Source organism: Mytilus galloprovincialis, chromosome 5 (assembly GCF_965363235.1).
Source record: "Mytilus galloprovincialis chromosome 5, xbMytGall1.hap1.1, whole genome shotgun sequence".
In the NCBI taxonomy this organism is placed as follows: Eukaryota; Metazoa; Mollusca; class Bivalvia; order Mytilida; family Mytilidae; genus Mytilus; species Mytilus galloprovincialis.
The window spans coordinates 97,767,815-97,789,278 of NC_134842.1; the positions used below are offsets into that span (position 1 = coordinate 97,767,815).

The 21,464-nt window shown below is 31.5% G+C and overlaps 1 protein-coding gene and 1 long non-coding RNA gene across 2 annotated transcripts in view; one reads left to right on the top strand and one right to left on the bottom strand.

The window, feature by feature from the left end:
- Window positions 1-5,583: 5,583 nt before the first annotated feature.
- LOC143076844 (uncharacterized) lies at window positions 5,584-13,393 on the bottom strand. Its single transcript, XR_012978805.1, has 3 exons — window positions 13,296-13,393; window positions 10,483-10,653; window positions 5,584-5,657 (listed from the first exon to the last, which is right to left on the bottom strand). It is a non-coding gene; the product is annotated as an uncharacterized LOC143076844 (long non-coding RNA).
- Window positions 13,394-13,415: 22 nt separating this feature from the next.
- The window catches only part of LOC143076841 (uncharacterized), a 176,985-nt gene continuing 168,936 nt past the window's right edge, over window positions 13,416-21,464 (top strand). The window contains exon 1 of the mRNA XM_076252737.1: window positions 13,416-13,428. The gene's annotated coding sequence lies outside the window, so the exon portion shown is untranslated. The remainder of the gene's footprint in view (window positions 13,429-21,464) is intronic.

The following is a 21,464-nucleotide window of genomic DNA, read 5'->3' on the forward strand; positions in this document are numbered from 1 at the left end:
ATGTTGGTGCAAATATTTTGTTTTTGGAACGGAGGGAACTAAGGATAGAGTTATGTCTTCATCATATGTGAACGACAACATGGTGCGAAAATTGTAGTTATCCTTCCAAACTATTTTAACACCAGAACTGGTCGACCGGTACGGTTTATAGAATTTTTGTTGATTAAGTGACCATGAATATGTTCCATTGGTCGTAGCCTAAGTGGCGTGTACTTTTCACTGCCATGTGTCTGCTTGCAATTATTAAAGAGATTAGTTCCACTAAGTATGCCAAAACTAAATACCCTATTAAAACACCTATGATGTCCATTATTTTGGTATTTTTTGGTTGCTCAATTTTTAGTAGTTTTTTAATGTGTAAGTCTAAGTTGATTGGTGTTTGTACTTTTATTTCTTTTGTATCTTGAATTTGTTTGCTTTTCATTGACTATTTGATCTATTCTTGGTACCTACAGACTTTTCATTGACGAAAACACCTTTTTGAAAACTTAGTGCATCCTACTCATTTTAAGCTTGTTTTTTTTTCATATCTAAATACATTTGCATTATTGTGAATAAGCGTTAAAATAAACTTGCATAACTACCAGGATTGAAATATTATATTTACGCCAGACTCGTATTTCGTCTACAAAAGACTCATCAGTGACGCTCGAATAATTTTTTTTTTAAAAAGACCAAATAAAATACGTAGTTGAAGAGCAATGAGGACCAAAAATTCCTAAAAGTTTTGCCTAATACAGCTAAGGTAATCTATTCCTGAGGAAGAAAAGCCTAAGTATTTCAAAAATTCAAAGTTTTGTTAACAGTTAATTTATAATTATGAACATATCAATGATAACTCAAGTCAACACAACGACAGTCTAATAATTAAAGGCTGTTCAATATTTTGCATTGAGCGTTTCTTGTGTTTTGCCATAAAACCAAAACACAAAAAAAAAAAATATAAAGGGCATAATACTTTCTTTTATATTTCGAAATCAATTCATTGAAAGCCATGGTACCACAATATAACATTGACAATTTTAGAACGTGTCGATTCTAATAACATGGACGATAATGTCACTATAAAGTTGACATTGCGATGTTGACAATATCGACATGTCCAGTGCAGGATGTTTATTCAATATTGTCGACATTGCGATAGCTACAATGGTAACACTCTATCGTGTCAACATTGTTTACATTGTTTGAACCCTTATATAATGTTTACATCGTTGACATCGCGATGTATACAATGTTAAAACGATGTTGTGTCAACATCGTTTACATTGTTTGAACCCTTATATATTGTTTACATTGTTGACATCGTTAACATTGCGATGTTTACAATGTTAACACGATGTCGTGTCAACATCGTTTACATTGTTTAAACCCTCATTTATTGTTTACATCGTTGACATCGTTATCATTGCGATGTATACAATGTAAACACGATGTCGTGACAACATCGTTGACATTGTTTGAACTTTTATATATTGTTGACATCTTTGACATCGTTAACATCGCGATGTTTACAATGTTAACACGATGTTGTTTCAACATCGTTGACATTGTTTGAACTCTTATATATTATCTACATCGTTGACATCGTTAACATCGCGATGTACACAATGTTAAACCGATATCGTGTCAACTTCGTTAACATTGTTTGAACTCTTATATATTGATTACATCGTTGACATCGTTAACACAGTGATGTATACATATAAGAAGATGCAGTATAAGTTCAATTGAGACAACTGTTTATTTGAGTTACACGTTTTATAAGTAAACCACTATTGGTCAAAGTATTGTCATAAACACGGACTTTTGGTTTTTATCAAGTATCTATGAAAGGCACAAAAAAAACACTAGTGTAAAACTATTTAAACAGGAAAAATAACGGTCTAATACATGTAAAAAACGAGAAACCAGAAACACGTATAAACAATTCAACAAACGACAACTACTGAACAACCGATTCCTGACTAAGGACAGGTGCAAACAAATGCAGTTAGTTTAGCGTGTATATACGTACCATAGACTCAATATAAGATATAAACACGATTTTGACACAATATTGTTACATTGCTATGTGAACAATTTAAACAGAAAGGTATATATAAAAAGGAGATGTGGTATGATTGCAAATAAGTCAAACTTCCAGTACATACATACTAAATGGCACATCTATAGATAACCGTATGACCTTTAACATTGAGCAAAGTTTATATCGCATAGTTAACAATAAAAGACGCCGACATGACAAATGGAAAACAATTTAAACTATATAACTAACTACTTAACTTATTTAAAAAAAAATAACAAAAAAAAAAAAAATGTATATACAACAACAACAAGATGTTGACACTATATTGTCAACATCGCGATGTATACGGTGTGATCGATGTAAACAGAGAGGTATAGACTCTATATATACAATATAAACACGATGTTGACACAATATTGTCAACATCGCGATGTATACGATGTGAACGATGTAAACAGAAAGGTATAGACTTTATATATATATTTATACTGCAATCAGCTATTTTACTACACGGATAAAGCTATACGTATAAACGTTAGCTTTATACGTCAATGACCCCAACTAACCTATAAGCCCCGCCTACTTACCAGAACTACTGTATTTCATCAACAACGTCACGTCACAACCATGACAACGTGTAGTAACAATGGTCAAACTTTTATGAATTTAAACTTATGTCTTCAAATTGGTAATTCATATACCATGCTTAATTAAATGTTATTAATTAAGTTCATTTTCCCTTTCTAATTCCTTAAAAAGCCAATGTCTTACCATCAGGACTACGCTCATAGGGAAAAACCCCAAAATGGTACCCCATGAGGGAAATTCCAAACACTTTTTTTTAACAACAATTTGTTACATATTTTTATTTTTTTTAAATTTTTTTTTTCCAATTTCAGTATAAAGACAATATACGTATAGTGTCTTGAAATATGAAATTTATTTGTATTTGGCACGAAACGGTAAAATGCTCGCATTTCCCCCGTTTCTAAGCCTCATACAAATAAATTTCATATTTCAAGACACTATACGTATATTGTCTAAATATATATACAATATAAACACGATGTTGACACGATATTGTAAACATCGCGATGTATACGATGTGAACGATGTAAACATAAAGGTATAGACTCTATATATACAATATGAACATGATGTTGACACAATATTGTCAACATAGGGATGTATACGATGTGAACGATTTAAACATAAAGGTATAGACTCTATATATATAATATAAACACGATGTTGACACAATATTGCCAACATCGCGATGTATACGATGTAAACAGAAAGGTATAGACTTTATATGTATATATACAATATAAACACGATGTTGAAACATTGTTGTTAACATCCCGATGTATACGATGTGAACGATGTAAACAGAAAGGTATAGACTCTATATATACAATCTTAACACGATGTTGACACGATATTGTCAACATCGCAATGTAGACGATGTAAACGATGTAAACAGAAAAGTATAGACTCTATATATATAATATAAACACGATGTTGATACGATATTGTTAACATCGCGATCTATAAGATGTGAACAATGTAATCAGAAAGGTATAGACTTTATATATACAATATAAACACGAGGTTGACACGATATTGTCAACATCGCGATGTATACCATGTGAACGATGTAAACAGAAAGGTATAGACTCTATATATACAATATAAACACGATGTTGACACGATATTGTAAACATTGCGATGTATACGATGTGAACGATGTAAACATAAAGGTATAGACTCTATATATATAATATGAACACGATATTGACACTATATTGTCAACATCACGATGTATACGATGTGTACGATGTAAACAGAAAGGTATAGACCTTATATGTATATATACAATATAAACACGATGTTGACACGATATTGTCAACATCGTGATGTATACGATGTGAACGATGTAAACATAAAGGTATAGACTCTATATATACAATATAAACACGATGTTGAAACAATGTTGTCAACATTGCGATGTATACGATGTGAACGATGTAAACAGAAAGGTGTAGACTCTATATATACAATCTTAACACGATGTTGAAACGAGATTGTCAACATCGCGATGTAGACGATGTGAACGATTTAAACAGAAAAGTATAGACTCTATATATACAATATAAACACGATGTCGACACGATATTGTCAACATCGCGATGCATACGATGTGAACAATGTAAACAGAAAGGTATAGACTATATGTATACAATATAAACACGAGGTTGACACGATATTGTCAACATCGCGATGTATACGATGTGAGAGATGTAAACAGAAAGGTATAGACTCTACATACACAATATCAACACGTTGTTGACACGATATTGTTAACATTGCGATGTATACAATGTGAGAGATGTAAACAGAAAGGTATAGACTCTACATACACAATATAAACACGATGTTAACACGATATTGTAAACATTGCGATGTTTGTGATGTGAACGATGTAAACAGAAAGGTATAGAACATATTGATAGGATACAATGTAAACACAATAACGACACTATAAAGTTGACATTGCGATGTTGACAATATCGACGAAACATCGTGCACTGGACATAGTTCTTGCTTTTTAAGTCTTTTATTCAAGCTCAGCAGATGAGTCTGATTTATAACTTGATTATTTGATTAGCTGTTAAAGATGTGTTTGCAAAGAGAAATAGCCTCCAATGTCTTCAACTTTTCCAAATTTGCCTACATTTTTATTTACGAATTTACCCAGTTCTGAGATAGCTGAATTAACACCTGATAAAACAGGTTTATACACCATCCTGATCGTACCAAGTGTATATGTTTATAAATAAATATCAAAAGCATCAATGAGTTCAAAATAGTAATATTGATTTCTCTTTGTTCAGCTTCACTTAAAGCTAGGTTCACACTGCCGATCATATCAACTCGATCAAGCCCGATCAAGACAGATTACGTGATCGGGAGACTGGTCTGACTCAATCGACAAGAATGTTCGGGATAGTCTACCTTGCTCGTCATCGACCCGATAGTTTTTGACATGTCACAAACACAAAATTAAAAACATATTTTAATGACGAACAAAACAAATGCATTGAAACTATACATAAAAATAACACAACGTATATTGACGATGGTGTGTAAGTTCAAACAATACAACAGATATTGCAGTTAGATTCTGGTCAAAACTACTATTAACATGATTAAATCAATATCCTATATTTAAAACCAAATGCAACAAAGTTAGATATCTATTGACAAAGGTGTTGTTTACGCCTAAGACATCAAGTTTTACAGTTGAACCTTGTACGTATACAAGACAACAAGTTTTACAGTGGAACCTTTTACGTATACATGCCAACTATTTATATTGGTTTAATTTTCATTTCAGTCTTTTTCAATGCATTATTTAGCTGCCATGTTTTCCAATGTACAGTCCGATCCGGAGTAAGGTAAACATGTCCAGTATAAAGTCTTTTGATGTTAGCAAGTGAACAGTCATTAAACCACCAGTGCTTCTCTTCCAATATACAGTGAATAGGGCTTTCGTCATTATCACGATCCCATGTACTAAACATCATACCGCTAAGACTGTCCTTATCGACATCCACCATTGCATCACCTAAAATAGAATTAACAACTTCTTAATAAGCGTCAATTATGACAATAAACGGCACAATTACACATACCCTTATCAAAATATAAGTCTTACAAGGTGTTTTAAGTTCAAATTCAAATATTTATGTCATATAAACTCTAAACATTAAGTGTGTGACAAATTAAATGAATGCAAACATACACAAAAGACATTTCAAAAACAAAACCATAGGAAAACATATTCATAAAACATATACAATTAAAAATCTATTTATATATATATTTAAAGAAATAAATTGAGAGTCCCTTGTTCTCAGCTATACTGCCTGTTAAAAAAGGACCCTACGCTTTCTACTCCTTTTGAGGTTTATAGGCAAAAATCTGGCATATGTTTAACTACATTTCCTAAAAAGTTAGTTTTAAAACAGAAGTGAAATATATCATGCAAGTGATATCAAATGTATTGTCTGTCAAAAAGGGACAATTATTTTAATGCATGAGAACTAACAGTAAGATCCCTTCTAATATATCATGTGAGACTCATACAAAAAAAAAGAAATAATCATACACGCAAAGCAAATAAATACGTGAATAATAAATTTTCTTAAGCTTAGAAAAAAGGAATTAATCCCGAATGTCTTATCTACAGATCTTAACTTTTGCTTAATGCAAACCACAATGCATCTGGTGGCAAATTCGTTAATGTTTCGCATCTAAAAATTTGGTCACAGCTACACAGCTACTTTTGCATCTGTAGTACTTGAAATCTACTTTTAATATTCAGTACTATTTTGTTACTTTAAAATTATTGTAATATTTAGGAACCTGTATTTTACAGTACTTAATTTGTACTTGAAATTTAGGAACTACTGATTTTTGGTTACTACCGTTATATTTTCAGCATTTTGAAAATTTTTCTATTTCAAATCTCTTAAAATTATGATTTTCAAACATGGATATTGTATTATTTCTGTATCAAAATATTTAGTACAAATCAAGTACTCTAAAATACAAGTACCTAAATATTGCAATAATTTTAAAGTAAAGAAATAGTACTTAATATCAAAAGTAAATTTCCAGTACTACATATGTTTAGTACAGAAACAGTACCTATGCAAAAGTAGCTGTGTAACTGATAAGAATAAATAAATATATCTATACATCATGTTTCGTTAACAACTGAACACATAAAGATGTTTTTTTCCACAAATTATAAATTGCTTGCAAAACAAAACACATACCCCATCTTTAACACCAAGAATGAAAATACAGACCTGCATATTGTAACAAAAAAATAATACAGTCCGCCAAAAGTGAATACCACCTATTGTTATTGCATCCAATTCTTTCAATTTCAAAAAATCAATTATTCTTTGAAAAAGAAAAAACATTCATGTAGCAATTTTTCTAACATGTACCATAAACAAACCACAAATTTAATTCTGGTCACTTATAAAGGTTCTATGCATTTATTTTTTTCGTTCATAGAAATAGTGTCAATTACACAAATCAGAAACAGAATTTAAGTTTTACTGTGCTTTAACAACAATTATTCACTCAATATCATTCACATTTTCTACAAATACTCTTTGGTATGTTTGTCAAATTTAATGTCAATTTTTGAGTCAATAGCATGAATAAGATTCTCTCTTCCGGTACAGTGCAATAGCACGGCGTCTCATACTCTGTTCAAGCCTTCTGAACTTTGGTTGAATAAATCTATTCCATTCATCAACAATTGCCACTCTAAAATCCCTTAGATTTTGTAAAGGTAGATCTCTGCGATTGAGATTTCTGCCATTGGCATAACACATGTTCAATAGGGTTAATGTATGGAGACATGGAAGGCCGAAAGATAGTGTCAATGGCTTCTTCATCTTTGGACTCGGTTACAATCCTTGACCTGTGTGATCTAGCGTTGTCGTATATGTACACGGGCATTGACCATGTTGACTCAAGTGAATGATTATCAAGATGAGGGACTACAATGTTACTAAGCACCAAATTCCTGTATGTCTGTCCGTTTATGTTACCCTGCAGAATATGCATACCCTGCTTACAACGTCATAAGAAACAATCCTAAACTGTAACACCACCAGCACCGAATGCAATCGTTGGGCAAATCCTGTTTTGGTCATAGGCCGTTTTATTTTCCCGCCACATTTGTATTATGGTGTCGACTGGTTGTAACACAAACCGTATCTCATCTGACGAATAAGTTTTTTAACAGCTTCTCATGTTCAAGCATCGGAAGTCATTATCTCATCGACACCTGACTATAAAATGCCTGTCTGTTAGCACATGTCTCTTGACAACACCACGTGCTTTTCGGATACCCCTTTGAAGTCGACGGACCAATGTTCGAATAATAACACGATAACCTGCAGGTCAGTGGTATAAAAGCTGCGGGACAGGGATTAGTGGGTGGGTTTTAGCATGAAAAATTAGCAGTGTGTCATCGCGACGGGCAGTTAAACGCTGTCTTCTGGACTTTGGTATATCATTTATAGTTCATGTGTCAACATGACGTTGTAAAAGTTTGACAATGACGGTTTGATTAACATTGAAATGGTAATCAATGCTCCTAGTTCTCCTACCGGCATTTGACATGCCAATTGCTTGCCAACGTACAGCCACAGATAACTTACACCTTGCCATATTACATTATGATTTGATGAAGGTCAAATTTTACCTGTACAGGGGAGATTAGGAAGATGATTCAAAGGTACAAAAACAGTGTATTTCTAAACGTACAGATGCCCTTTAAAAGCAGTTGCTTGACTGGTTTATCGGAGTTCAATCTTTTCGGTCTTAATGCATTTTCTTAGTGAATGTTTAAGGCAATTCATAACACCAAACATTTATATATTTTTTGCAATAGTTAAAAACATATTGCTAGTTGTATTTCGGTGGTGCTTAACTTTTGGCGGACTGTGTATATTTTGATTAAGATCCTAGCATAAGAAGATGGTTCTCATTAACAAAAGAAAAGCCACATTTGTTTTCATTTCTGTGGCACCGGCAACCTGCAATTAATTTAGGTTAGCACATAAAACATCAATATCATTTTGGTATAAATATAATTTTAAAAAAATGAAATGATTTGATAATAAAGGTCTAATTTTATAATTTTCCTCCATATTTCACCTACTGCAAATTTGACATTTGGAATTTTGAAAAGCACATTACAAGTGTACTCTCATTTTGTTAAGAGCTAATATCATATCTCATTCAACATCATGTGTGGATCGAATATTGGATATATTTTCCGTTTTTTTCTGTAAATGAGATAAACACTAAAATGTCGTGCCTAAAAATATACCTTTACTGTAGATTCATTTATTTTCGTGGGTACCTATTTTCGTGGATTAAGGAAAACAAACATGTTCGTGGATATTTAATTTCGTGGTTTTGCTGAATATTTGGTATTCGTTGAACATTAATTTCGTGTTTCACCGTTTCCCACGAAATCCACGAAAATTGGTATCGAACGAATAATAATGAATCCACAGTATTAGGAAAGCTCAAACCTCTTCATTTTGAACCCAGTTGCAACGTTCCGAGATATATCACAAAAAAGACCAAAACAGAGTCGCTAAATTTGTGTAAGGTCGACATAGCTTCAGAGAGTTAGAACCTTAGTTTCTTAATATATGTTTTCAATTTATGAATGGGAAATTTTAGATCAGTTAATGTTATAAATCATGTCAGTACCGAACCACTGACCTCTGAGCTGATAATATCCTCGGGGATTAACATACTGTGGATTCATTAATTTTCGTGGGTACCAATTTTCGTGGATCGAGGAAAACTTGCATGTCCGTTTTTTTTCGATATTTGATTTCTTGGTTTTGCCGAAGTTTACAAAGAAGCCTATTGAAATGTTGTTATTCGTTGAACATTTAATTTCGTAGTTCACCTGTACTCACGAAAGCCGCGGAAATTGGTATCCAACGAATAATAATGAATCAACAGTATTCTGTTTTATTAAAACGACAAGATACCATGTTAGTTGATGTCAGCTAGGTTCCCGAAGTTTGCAATCTGGAAATAGAGCTCTTGATTTCAGGAAAGGATACTTTTCTTATGACACATATGTGAAAATTGTCATTCAATTGTTACAGTTTTTATAGAGATCACAAAGGTTCCTCATGGTGTAATATTATACATAAGTTGAACTCACTTCATTAATTTTGTCGTTCTTTTTCTGTATTTAAGATCAGATTGTTATATCAATGTAGTATATATAATACATTATATAAAAAGAAGATGTGGTATGATTGCCAATGAGACATCTATCCACAAAAGACAAAAATGACACAGACATTAACAACTATAGGTCACCGTACGGCCTTCAACAAAGAGCAAAGCCCATACCGCATAGTCAGCTATAAAAGGCCCCGATTGTATACTATCGTTACGTTTGTACAAATTATGATATATTGTAGTAGAGACTTCACTAATACATCGTTTTATCTTTTATGGGTTTTTACTTGTGTCCAATCCGTTTTACTTTGGGCTTCTCTCCTTTTTTCTTTCAGTTTCCGCACTCCATCATACTATTGATGACTATGTGCCGTGCATGCGTGGAATTTACAATTATATATTTACATAAAAAAATAAATAAAGAAATAATAATAATAAATTTGTTACAATTACATGGCGTAGTATTGGTTGAGAAAAAATGTAGGAATCTGTTCTCTGAAGGCTTCAACTGTGGTGCATTGGACAGCAGTCACTGTTAAAAGGTTCCATTGGATGATTGACCTTGGATAGAATGAAAATTTATATGAGTCTTTTTTTTATTCATTTTTTTTTTACCTGAAACGATATTTAGTTATATCATGTACCTGCATTTCCACTGTATTGGCCTAAACAAAGTGTGTAGTTGGTTTCCTCGCTGTCAACATAGAAATCAGAGTACACAGCGAAGGCTGGAACGCCTTCAAAATCTTCCAAATCAAATCGTACTTTGTATGATCTTCCGGACTGTCTTACAATAGCATGTATATTGTCGTTTCCTTAAATAGAATATAACTTATATTATTGGAAATAAAAAGTTAAATTTGAGATTGATAAGCGAAAATATAAGATAATGATTAATTCATACACCAGAAAAGAAAACACAGAAATCGACTTGAAAACAGAATCACTGACAAATGACTGAGTACAGATGTTTTTCTGAGATATATCCATTTCCTGTCAATCCAAATTTTTTCATCTTATTTTCGAGTTGTTTTGCAACATTTAGATATATTCTATTGAGATGGACTCATTTATTTTTGTGGGTACCAAATTTCGTGGATTAGAGAAAACTTACATTTTAGTGAAAAACCTATTTCCTGGTTTTGCCCTAGTTTGCATAAAAACAAATAAAAATATTGTCCTGCGTTGAAAATTTCGTGGTTCACCTTGTTGCTTATTCTTTGTTTTATATGTTGTGTCATGTGTACTATTTTTTGTCTGTTTGTCTTTTTAATTTTTAACCATGGCATTGTCATAACGAAACAGCCTAAATGCAGTGCTTAAATGTGGCATAAAAACACAACAAATCAAATCAAAATCAAATTACAACCGGGAATAGGACACAACCGATGAAGCGACAGAATAGAGAACTATTCTTGTATCTAAAAAAATAGGACTGTGAAATCATGTCGCCAGTGAGATTAGATATATGGATATTTTATCGGTTAACCACTTTGTGTGATGACTTAAATATACTTTCTGTGCTTTATTGATTGTGTACTCTTATTTACTTGAGCATTACAAAAGATCGTGACGTTGCTGGATGCAATCTATTTGAAAGTACTGGAAAGTCATAAATTTTAATAAACGAGGAAATTATTTTAAGATTTTTATAATATCAGTAGAACGAGTACTTTGAGCATTGTATCATTAACTATAATAATTCTCTGTAGCATAGGCATTAAGCATTATATTTGTATCCAACTATTGTCATTTATTAAACTGATAAAATAAAGTGTCAAGTTCTAAACCTCGCCGAAAATGTGTCTAGTGTACCAAACTTAAAAACGTTTTGATTCTTTCAATAGAGTATATCATTCAGTCTCTTGTAGAAAATAAGAGATCACCCTATTCAAACATTTTGTTCACACGAGTACCCCATATTACCTAACACAGGGACAATTTGAATCAACATTTAGAAAGAGCAGTAATTTCAATTGTTCCTTTGGCATCTAAAAACTACCTGATACAGAAATTTTAGTTTCGGTGACATCAGTATTTTCCAATTTTATTTTTTCTATTATTATTTTCTTCTTATCAATTGTTATTAGTGTTATAGTATATGAATAATAAAAAAACATACAAGTAATATATACATGTTTACCATAAGCCGATACCGATACCGAAAACGAAACGGAAACTGAAACCAAAAATAGTAGTCAGGTAAATGGTAAAATTTTATAATGTTTAACTTCCTCAACCATTTTACTTCATAACATATTTGGAACTTGAATACACTAGATGGAATATCACTTCAGTTCAACAATTTACACGAATATATTAAAAACGAAACGTGAAATACATCTAATGCATGTTAAAAATTTATTTATGATGTGCATTAATCAAAGAGCTAGTTTTGTCGAAGGGAAAGAACTGTACATAGTTCTATAATACATGTTATATCGTTCCGACTATATAAAAATTATATAAAATTATAAAGATAACCCTTAATTTTCAAATGAATTCAAAACGAGTAATTATAAAGGCAAACATTTTTTCAGTATAATTGTATGACTACTGTTACATGTAATCTGTATTATAAGAGGACAACCCAAAAAGCTTGTGTGCTTTTGGCAAAACTACTTTCAACAATGTTTTCTCTCTCCATTTTCTTTTTTTTCTTTCTTTTTTTCATCTTCATCTTCATACTCCATCTCCTTTCCTTTTTTTTATGTCACCTCTCTTAAAATAAATCGTCCAACCAAAACCCAGGCAGTGTTTTATTTTGTGGACATCTTCTTGCAAACTATTCATACATAAATCAAAATGGACACAAGAAGGAAATAAGATACATCAAATCTGGTTTTCTATGCCATAACAATAACACGATAAATTACAGATTGAAGGATGCTTGGCGATACCATATATCCATATGAACATCATATTGCAACACCATATACTGTAAGGCAGCTACGCAATCAAAATGCAATAATCCGCGATCAACACAAATTTGTAAATGAAAAGATATGTGCAAAAAGAGTTTATTTAGAAAATTCCTTAAGACGAACAAAAATTTATAAAATAATAGGTTCTCTTTAAAGACATAGTCGGAACGGTATTGTACCTACTGTAAAACTGTGCGCAGTTATATCTCTACGACGTAACCTGCTTTATGATTAATGTATATCAAAGATAAAGAGTATCAACATCTTAAGTTGTATATTATTTGCATAAGTGTAATTAATTATAGTTGAATTTAACTAAGCTTTTTTGATAGATTCAAGTTAATTGGTTATTTGAAGTTATACTTCATCTAGTATATTAAAATTTCAAACAATATTATTGCGTAAAATGGTTGAGTCAATTAACATTATAAACATTTATCATTTACCTCACTATAATTTTCGGTATCGGTATCGGTTCCGGTTTTGGTATCAGTTTATGGTGAACATGTCTTCTATAAAAAAAAAAACCATACCTAGCCAAAACTCCGAATAGAGGATTCCAAATCCCTCTTTAAAATTCCTCCAATTCATCGAAAATTCAATTTCTCCATTCAATCTTCTCTGTAATACCTGAGAACAATGTTTCATTATTAACGTGAATGTAAATGATAATGTTGATACGAAATAAGTTTGTTAGGTGGCATGGTAGTATTCACATTCCGAAATTTAGGTTTCTCTTTTGTGAATCGTACTTAAGTCACAGACTGGTCCTCTCCCTTGCAACATACGGGTATCACATATACCTTTGTCATCAATCTGACAGAGCCAAACATATAAAGGACAGAGGACCATTCTTACTTAAGTCAATGCATCTGATTGGAAAAAAGTACAGTATCTACTCAACATACTTTCCCAGCTGAGATAAGGATGATGGGTAGAAAAATATGAAATAATTTTACATACCAGTGAAGATGATTTTTTTTATTTTTATTACTTTGTATTCACTACATGATAAAATACCTAAACGCACTAGTGGACTTAGGTTTATAAAGATAGGCACTAGTGGACTTAGGTTTATAAAGATAGGCACTAGTGGACTTAGGTTTATAAAGATAGGCACTAGTGGACTTAGGTTTATAAAGATAGGCACTAGTGGACTTAGGTTTATAAAGATAGGCACTAGTGGACTTAGGTTTATAAAGATAGGCACTAGTGGACTTAGGTTTATAAAGATAGGTACTAGTGGACTTAGGTTTATAAAGATAGCAGAAAAAGTAAACAGCCATAAAACATGTATAACTTCATGTTTGAACATTATATTGAAAACACTTCGGTTAGATGTGTATGTAGAATTTTGGGCAGTGTTAGAAAATGGTGAAATTTCAAAAAAAAAAAAAGAAAGAAGAAGCTATCATTAACCCTCGAGTTCTGTCCCATGAAATACTACCATGCCACATACACAATAATGACCTTTGTAGGTAGGTAGGACACTAACTGTTTATGAAAGAAATAATTGAGTAGTGATTTTATACTTCGTATTTGTAGACAATACCAATGATCTTTATATTCCAATATCATAGGATTTTTTTTAATTTTTTTTTTTGAAGTATCTATAATGATTAAGGTATCCTTGTAAAGGGGGATAATTCTCATTTTGTCTATTCTTCCTTTAGATTTAAATAAACTATTACCGAAATATTATAATGAAATAAAATATAACAGTGCATAATGAAAGATTAAAAATAATAAATTGATTTCAAATAAGTACCATAAAAACTTATTTGAAATAGGAATAAGACTTAAATGCAGAGAATACTAATGAGATCATCAATGTGTTTGCATGTTAAGAAAACTCAAATATACTGGGCTTATAGCACTATCAAGTGAGTCTTGAATGAAAAAGTTAAAGTTTTCTATTATTATTTCTATTCTAATATATCTAAAGTTAAACAAACACATACAAAAATAACAATCAAATACATTTTTAAAATATCATTCATAATAATAAAAGAAAAACAAAAACGCCCTCTTCCTTTATAAATTATGTGATCATTTGTCAAGAAAAAACAATAAACACATTCACAAGTAGGAAAAAAATCTTGACACCAAAAATGTAAATAAAACCTGAAATAAAACATATTCTGTGTATTTTCCTGGATACTCAGAAAGAATTGCACAGGGATACCTTATTGAAGCTTGAACAATGAAGTTAAATTGTAACAAGCAATCTGAGGAATAAAGAATACTTATTTGTTGTTAAAAAAGAAAGAAAAGAAGAAAAGTAACACACTGTCCATCCTCCGCCATCTGTGGTCATGTCGCAATACACATACATTTCCAATCCATGTTCAGGTTGTATTTTATAGAAACCGTCATAGTGTCCAGGTGGAATATCGCTACAATCCCTTAAAATGTGAGACGAAACTGTAAAAAAAAATTTTTTATTGGCATTTGTTCATTAATGCTGCAATCCATTTCATGTCATTAACCAGGTTTCAGATTTAAAACAAACCTTTTAGATTTCCCAGGGAAATTTTAGGACTTCGGATGACCGAATAATTTTTTATATTCACTGTGATTTCATTTCGGCAGAGTCTTAATTTGCATGGTTGCAGGTTGATGAATGCACCGAAAGAGATACGTATCCCGTTTAGAGTTCATTTCTTTAGTTTGTTTTACCTTGATTTGCACATTCAAAATGAGGTTTGTCTATAGAGGGTCTTTTTGAATAAAATTATAACACAATGTTAAATGCTGTATGCCAATTTAAAAAATATTCGCCGAATACATTTGTTTGCATATTGTTGTCGATATTATGAAACTCTAATCAACAAGCATACAACTGAGGTGTTCAACTAGCTATAAAACCAAGTTTTATCCACCCCTTTCTACACAAGAAATGCTAGTACCGACTCAGGATTATGAAAAATATTTTACATTCGTTTTATGTGTTTGAGCTTTTGAAAAAGCCCATACCATATAGTCAACTATAAAAAGCCCCGAAATGAAAAATGTAAGACAATTCAAACAAAAAAACTAACGGCCTATTTAATGTACATAAAATGAACGAAAAACAAATATGTAACAAATTAAAAAACCACAACAACTGAATAACAGGCACCAGACTTGGGATAGTCACATACATACAGAATGTGGCGGGTTTTAACATGTTAGCGGGATCCATACCCTACCTCTTACCTGGGACAGTGTTGTAACAGTACAACATGAGAACGAACTATCAAAATCAGTTGAAAAAGGCTTTACTAATCTGGTGGATACAAATATAAATAGATCTAACAAAAACACAGAATAGACGTGGGCGGGTACTTGTATATCCCCCCCAAAAAAACCCACACTAATACTGATCTGAGAGTACTTGCAGTTACTGACAGCTAGTTCAAAGCCACTAACAACTAATAAAAAAAACATGCATCTAATAAAAACGTTAAAATGTTAGTCTTGCCTGTGTTTTCTTATTGATTCAGAGATTTAAAAAATGAAGACGAACAAATTATAATGTAAGAACATAGTATGCAAAGAATTCAACAAAGTTTCCAGTCATTCCTGGTCATTCAGTGACACATTCAACTGATGTAGGTCGAGTAATTTGGCAAAGGAAATGCTATAAATATATTTTAAGATGAATAAACGAACAAAAATAAAAATGTTGTATTCATACAACGCTCTTTTTACACTTTTATTGAAAAGAGAAAAAATATATACGTTTATCTGTCGAAAGATTAAAAAGACAAACTGATACTCAGACTGAAAAAAAGATTTACTCACAACTAAAGATTGAGCAACAAAGAACCACATGATTCTATCTCCCCAAGACGGATAAGTACATTTTTCTCTAAATGTGACACAATAAATCAATAACATACCTGCTCTACTTTTAATCAAGACAATGCTTCCATGTGTTGTTTTCATTTCAGAAATACATTTTAAATTTAGTAAGCATATATTTGAAATATTATCAAAACTTGCAGCACAGCAAGGATCAAAATTAGCACAAAAATATGCACATTCTACTTTAGACAAAACATTATTCGTTTCAATAAGATCATCAATGAAACTGAACTGCTTGTCTTTCTGTTCATAAAATTGTATAATGTTCACATTCTTGGAAACGTCATTGCGGTTTCCTTTACAATGATCAAAGCAAATCCATATCATCATTGCATAGTGAATAGTATGTATTTTTTGGTTGTTTTTAAATACAATATTGAGCATTGCAAACATTTAAATTTCCATTAAAAAAACTTGCATTAAAGTGTATGCGTTTTAATAGTCCTCAATAGAAAAATTAATACTGAGTTCATAAGTTATAATGTAAAACCGAAGTCTGATATAAAAATTTATTAATCGGTAAAACCTTTAAAACGTCCGATAAACCTCGTGTTTTGCCAAATATTTAACATAAACAAAAAAAAAACCCAAACAAATGATCGAACGATTGAATCAATAGTCCAATCAATAAATTATTAATTTGAATCTGTCGTTTTTGTGTATTGGTATTAACCATTAATGGTAATAATAGAGGTGACGTGAACACGCCTTCTAACAATCAATATTCTCGACAAAATATACCTGTTTTCGTTCATTTTTATATACTCTTCGACCATTCACACTTTCTTCTCAACTCTTGATTTTTGTTTTACTATTTTATCAAAAGATGAGTATACATACATGAAACAGACTAGTACTTCATTTTCCTTGTAGTTTTGAATTAAGAGTATCTATACAAACCACGTTAAGGGAAGTGCTTCGGCCAAGTTTTTGGTGTGGTTCGTTTTGTTAAGTCTTTATTCTTTCCATGTTGGGTTTTGTGTACCAGTGTTTGTCTATTGATTTGTTTTTAGTCATTCCGTTGTTTGTCTATTGATTTGTTTTTAGTCATTCCGGTGTTTGTCTATTGATTTGTTTTTAGTCATTCCGTTGTTTGTTTATTTTCGACATATGAGTTTGAATGTCCCTCTGGTATCTTTCGTCCCTCTTTAACAGATCAGATTTCTATTCCAGCGTAGTTATGAGTTGTTTATTAGAAGAATTACCATCTTTAAGTGTAGGATGTCATGTCCTAGATGCCAAATTTAACAAAACCAAAACCAGTTTTCATTTTACAGAATAGTTTGAATGTTTTTGATATGAAGTTGTCATTTTTTCTTTCGAACAATAAGATTTTATAAACCTTTCTATTTTCGCCTCTCTTGTATGCATATGCTTATCATCAAGTGCAATTATTTGTAGAAATTGAAATATGTTCATAGTGATTTATATAATCACTTTTATAAAGAAATAACTCATCTAAATGAAACAACAAGACAGAAATTTGCCTTACCAATTCTGCAATGTTATGGCATACCTGCAGTTGTTAGAAGAATTTATTTTTCAACACATTTTTACTCTTCTTACATAAAGGTCATGGGGCTAATCTGTTAAAAAACATATTCATTTTAGTTTTGATAAATAATCAAAGATACCAGGCAGACAATATTGTACACACCGCTTGTATTTCATCTATGGCATCAGTCTTTTCTGGTGATGTATTTATATACATTTTGTATTTGATAAAGTTTCTATTTTCACAGAATTTTATTGAAGATTTTTTAAATGGGGATTATCTATTTTTGTTCTACCATTTAAAAAAATATTTTCCGTTTAGTTATATTTTTCAATGATCTAAAACTATAGTTTTGTCCTACTTCAAATGAATTGCGTGATATAACATTTTTACTGTTGTAAAACATTGCTTCACCGTACACGAAATTAAATACCGGATTATGAGTTAAAATAAAATTGAGAAAGGAAATGGGGAATGTGTCAAAGCGACAACAACCCGACCACAAGGCAGACAACAGCCGAAGGCCACCAATGGGTCTTCAATGTAGCAAGAAACTCCGGCACCCGTATGCGTCCTTTAGCTCGCCCCTTAAAAAATATGTATACTAAACTCGGAATTATACACATGAAACTAAAATTTAAAATCATACAAGACTAACAAAGGCCAGAATCGTTTACCTATCAATTTAAAAATAAAACGTTTCTTTCAATATCTACAAGAATAGTCATTTGATACAACTTATCTAATATGTCTCATTTGACACAATTTTAAAAAAAATGAAATAATGGTTTGAGAAATATAGATAATTTTGTTTAAGTTTTTAAGCCATTTTATCAATTATTTATGCATTCTTCAAACATTGACAAAGTTTACAGTAAATATAGTGCAACATCTTCGTTTTAGAGGATACCTTTGATTAAATTAATGCTAAATTAGTTTTGTGTATCAATTAGTTGTTGTTGTTGTTGTTGTTGTTTTTGTTGTTGTTGTTGTTGCATCTAATTAAAACCTAATACCTTTGATAACTATAAAGTAAATCGTAGATGTCATAAGCAATATTTGCATCATTTTTTCGCCCAATGATTTACCAAGGACTGGATGCAGTAGAAAATCTTTTTTTTTATGACGAGAACAATAAGATTGATATAAATACCCTGGATAGGAACAACCGAAATGAGCTCTCAGAAGTTTGGACTGTCTTTTCAGTTATTGATGGCTGTTTGATAGAGACACAAATTTTCCATTACAATTGGTCCTCTATAACATGTACATAAATCCATCTAAGAGTTGTTGAAACGGCCCTTAAACATGAAAGTGATTCCATTCCGAATATCAAACACTCTTACGATTAGCTTGTCTAACAAGTGAAAACAATTGAGCGCTCGAGCCATTTGGGTTTTATTTAAAAAAAAAGAAATAGTAGTATTCATATTGTTATTTATAATTATAATGCATTTCAGTCAATTATATAAACCTGATATTAGTAATATAGGTTAGCAACTTTCATTTAAACAATGCTAAATACTAGAATGCTATAAACTTTCTTGTTGATCACTAACAACCATATTCGAGTCTACGTTGTCTTTTGTGACATAAGTTCAATCGGCAATTACTAGAGAAAGGTAATTAAAGCTCAAGGTCAAAGGCAGCTCAAGCAACACTTGTAAGGGAGGGCAAATGCTTTTTATTTTGATTCAACATATTTATTTTATTAAGTTATTTACTACAATGTCTACTAGATCGTCAGAATTAAAGTTCAATCTAATGTTCTTAAAATTGCCTGTACCAAAACAAGAATTTAGCAGTTATTATCAAAAGTCCGTTTCTATGTTTGTTGGATATTATTTTTGGAACAGTTTTGTATTTCTGTTGTTCCGTTGTTTTCCGCTTATAGTTGGTGTGTTTCCCTCGGATTTGGTTTGTGATCCGGAATTGATTACTACAAAATAGTGGTACACTACTATTGCCTTAAGTTATGTACGTACTATTCTTGATCTTATAGAACACTGATGGAAAATACAAAAGGATCATAGAACTCATCGCCATTTGCCGAAACAGTTGGTAAAAGTCAAACCAGTTCCCAAAAGACTCCGTGTCTTTTATAGTTTGTTGTGAGATATCCGTTTTGTTCATTAAAGGAGACCGTACGGCGATTGGCATTTGCTTACTTCTACATCATTTGTTAAGAGTTGCCTTATTGGCAATTATACCATATCTTCTCGTTATTATAACGATATGTCTTCGATGCATTTGCGGCAAGGGTCAACTTTTCTATTATTTGCTATTATATTTTCTTTTGCTTTATTTCCCTGCTGACTAATCTGTGTCTTTGGCATCACACCTTGCACTTAACTAGTTTTCGTAATTATAGCGAATACTTGTAAGATTATGTGAAATGCAAGATGCCATTGTTTGAATTAAACATTTCTAGACCTCATTCAGATATGTTCGGCGTGAAGTTTGTCATATCAAGACAAATGTTATATATCGTTGTTATAGATATCAAGTTGTGATTCTGTTAGTGACTTTCATCATGATAGTATGTCTGATATTGGTTGTTATTTTTGATTTATTTTCAAAGTTTAATTCGATTACGTATCCAGTTCATTTTTTTGGTTAATTTTCATACTTTCAATTTATCTTCGATGATTTTATGTTCTTATAGAAAAAAAAAAGACATTTGATAAAACTTATCTCAGTACGACTGAGTTTGAAAAAAAGAATACTGTTTTGAGAAACATAGATAGATTCATTCGATTTTGTATCCAGTTTTTCAATTATTTACGAATCCTACTTTCTTTGAAATACATGGTGAAAGAAATATTAGCAGTCTTTATTTTTTCGAGGTAAAATTACGTTGATAAGATGGTAAATTATAAATGAAGGAGTGCGTCACAAACAGATTTTGTTTTTGCAACTGCATACATACTAGAATATCAAAAAATTAAAAAAAATCGTATGACGAGCACATTTTCATGTCTCAAATAGATAGGTTCTTCAAAGAAAAACAATGACATTGTAGTATTATCGGTAAGAAGAAAATTTCAAATACGGGGTGACAGCATCATTGGTAACCGTACGAACTCCCGACAATAAACAACAACAATACCTATATGATAAAACCAACAGTCTGGGTTATATCAACACCACAAACTAACCCAAAATATGGACAGCAATCAACGACGTCCTTCGAAAATTCAACCAAAAAGAATAAAATTTAGATTTGTAATTGCTAGCAATAACGGATGACCCTTGTTCCCCATTACCAGAGTAGCAGCAACCATTATGAAAATTAAAACTTCAAACAGTGAATCTACACATACCAATTAACATTTTTGTAAAGTTTCGTCAAGTTTGG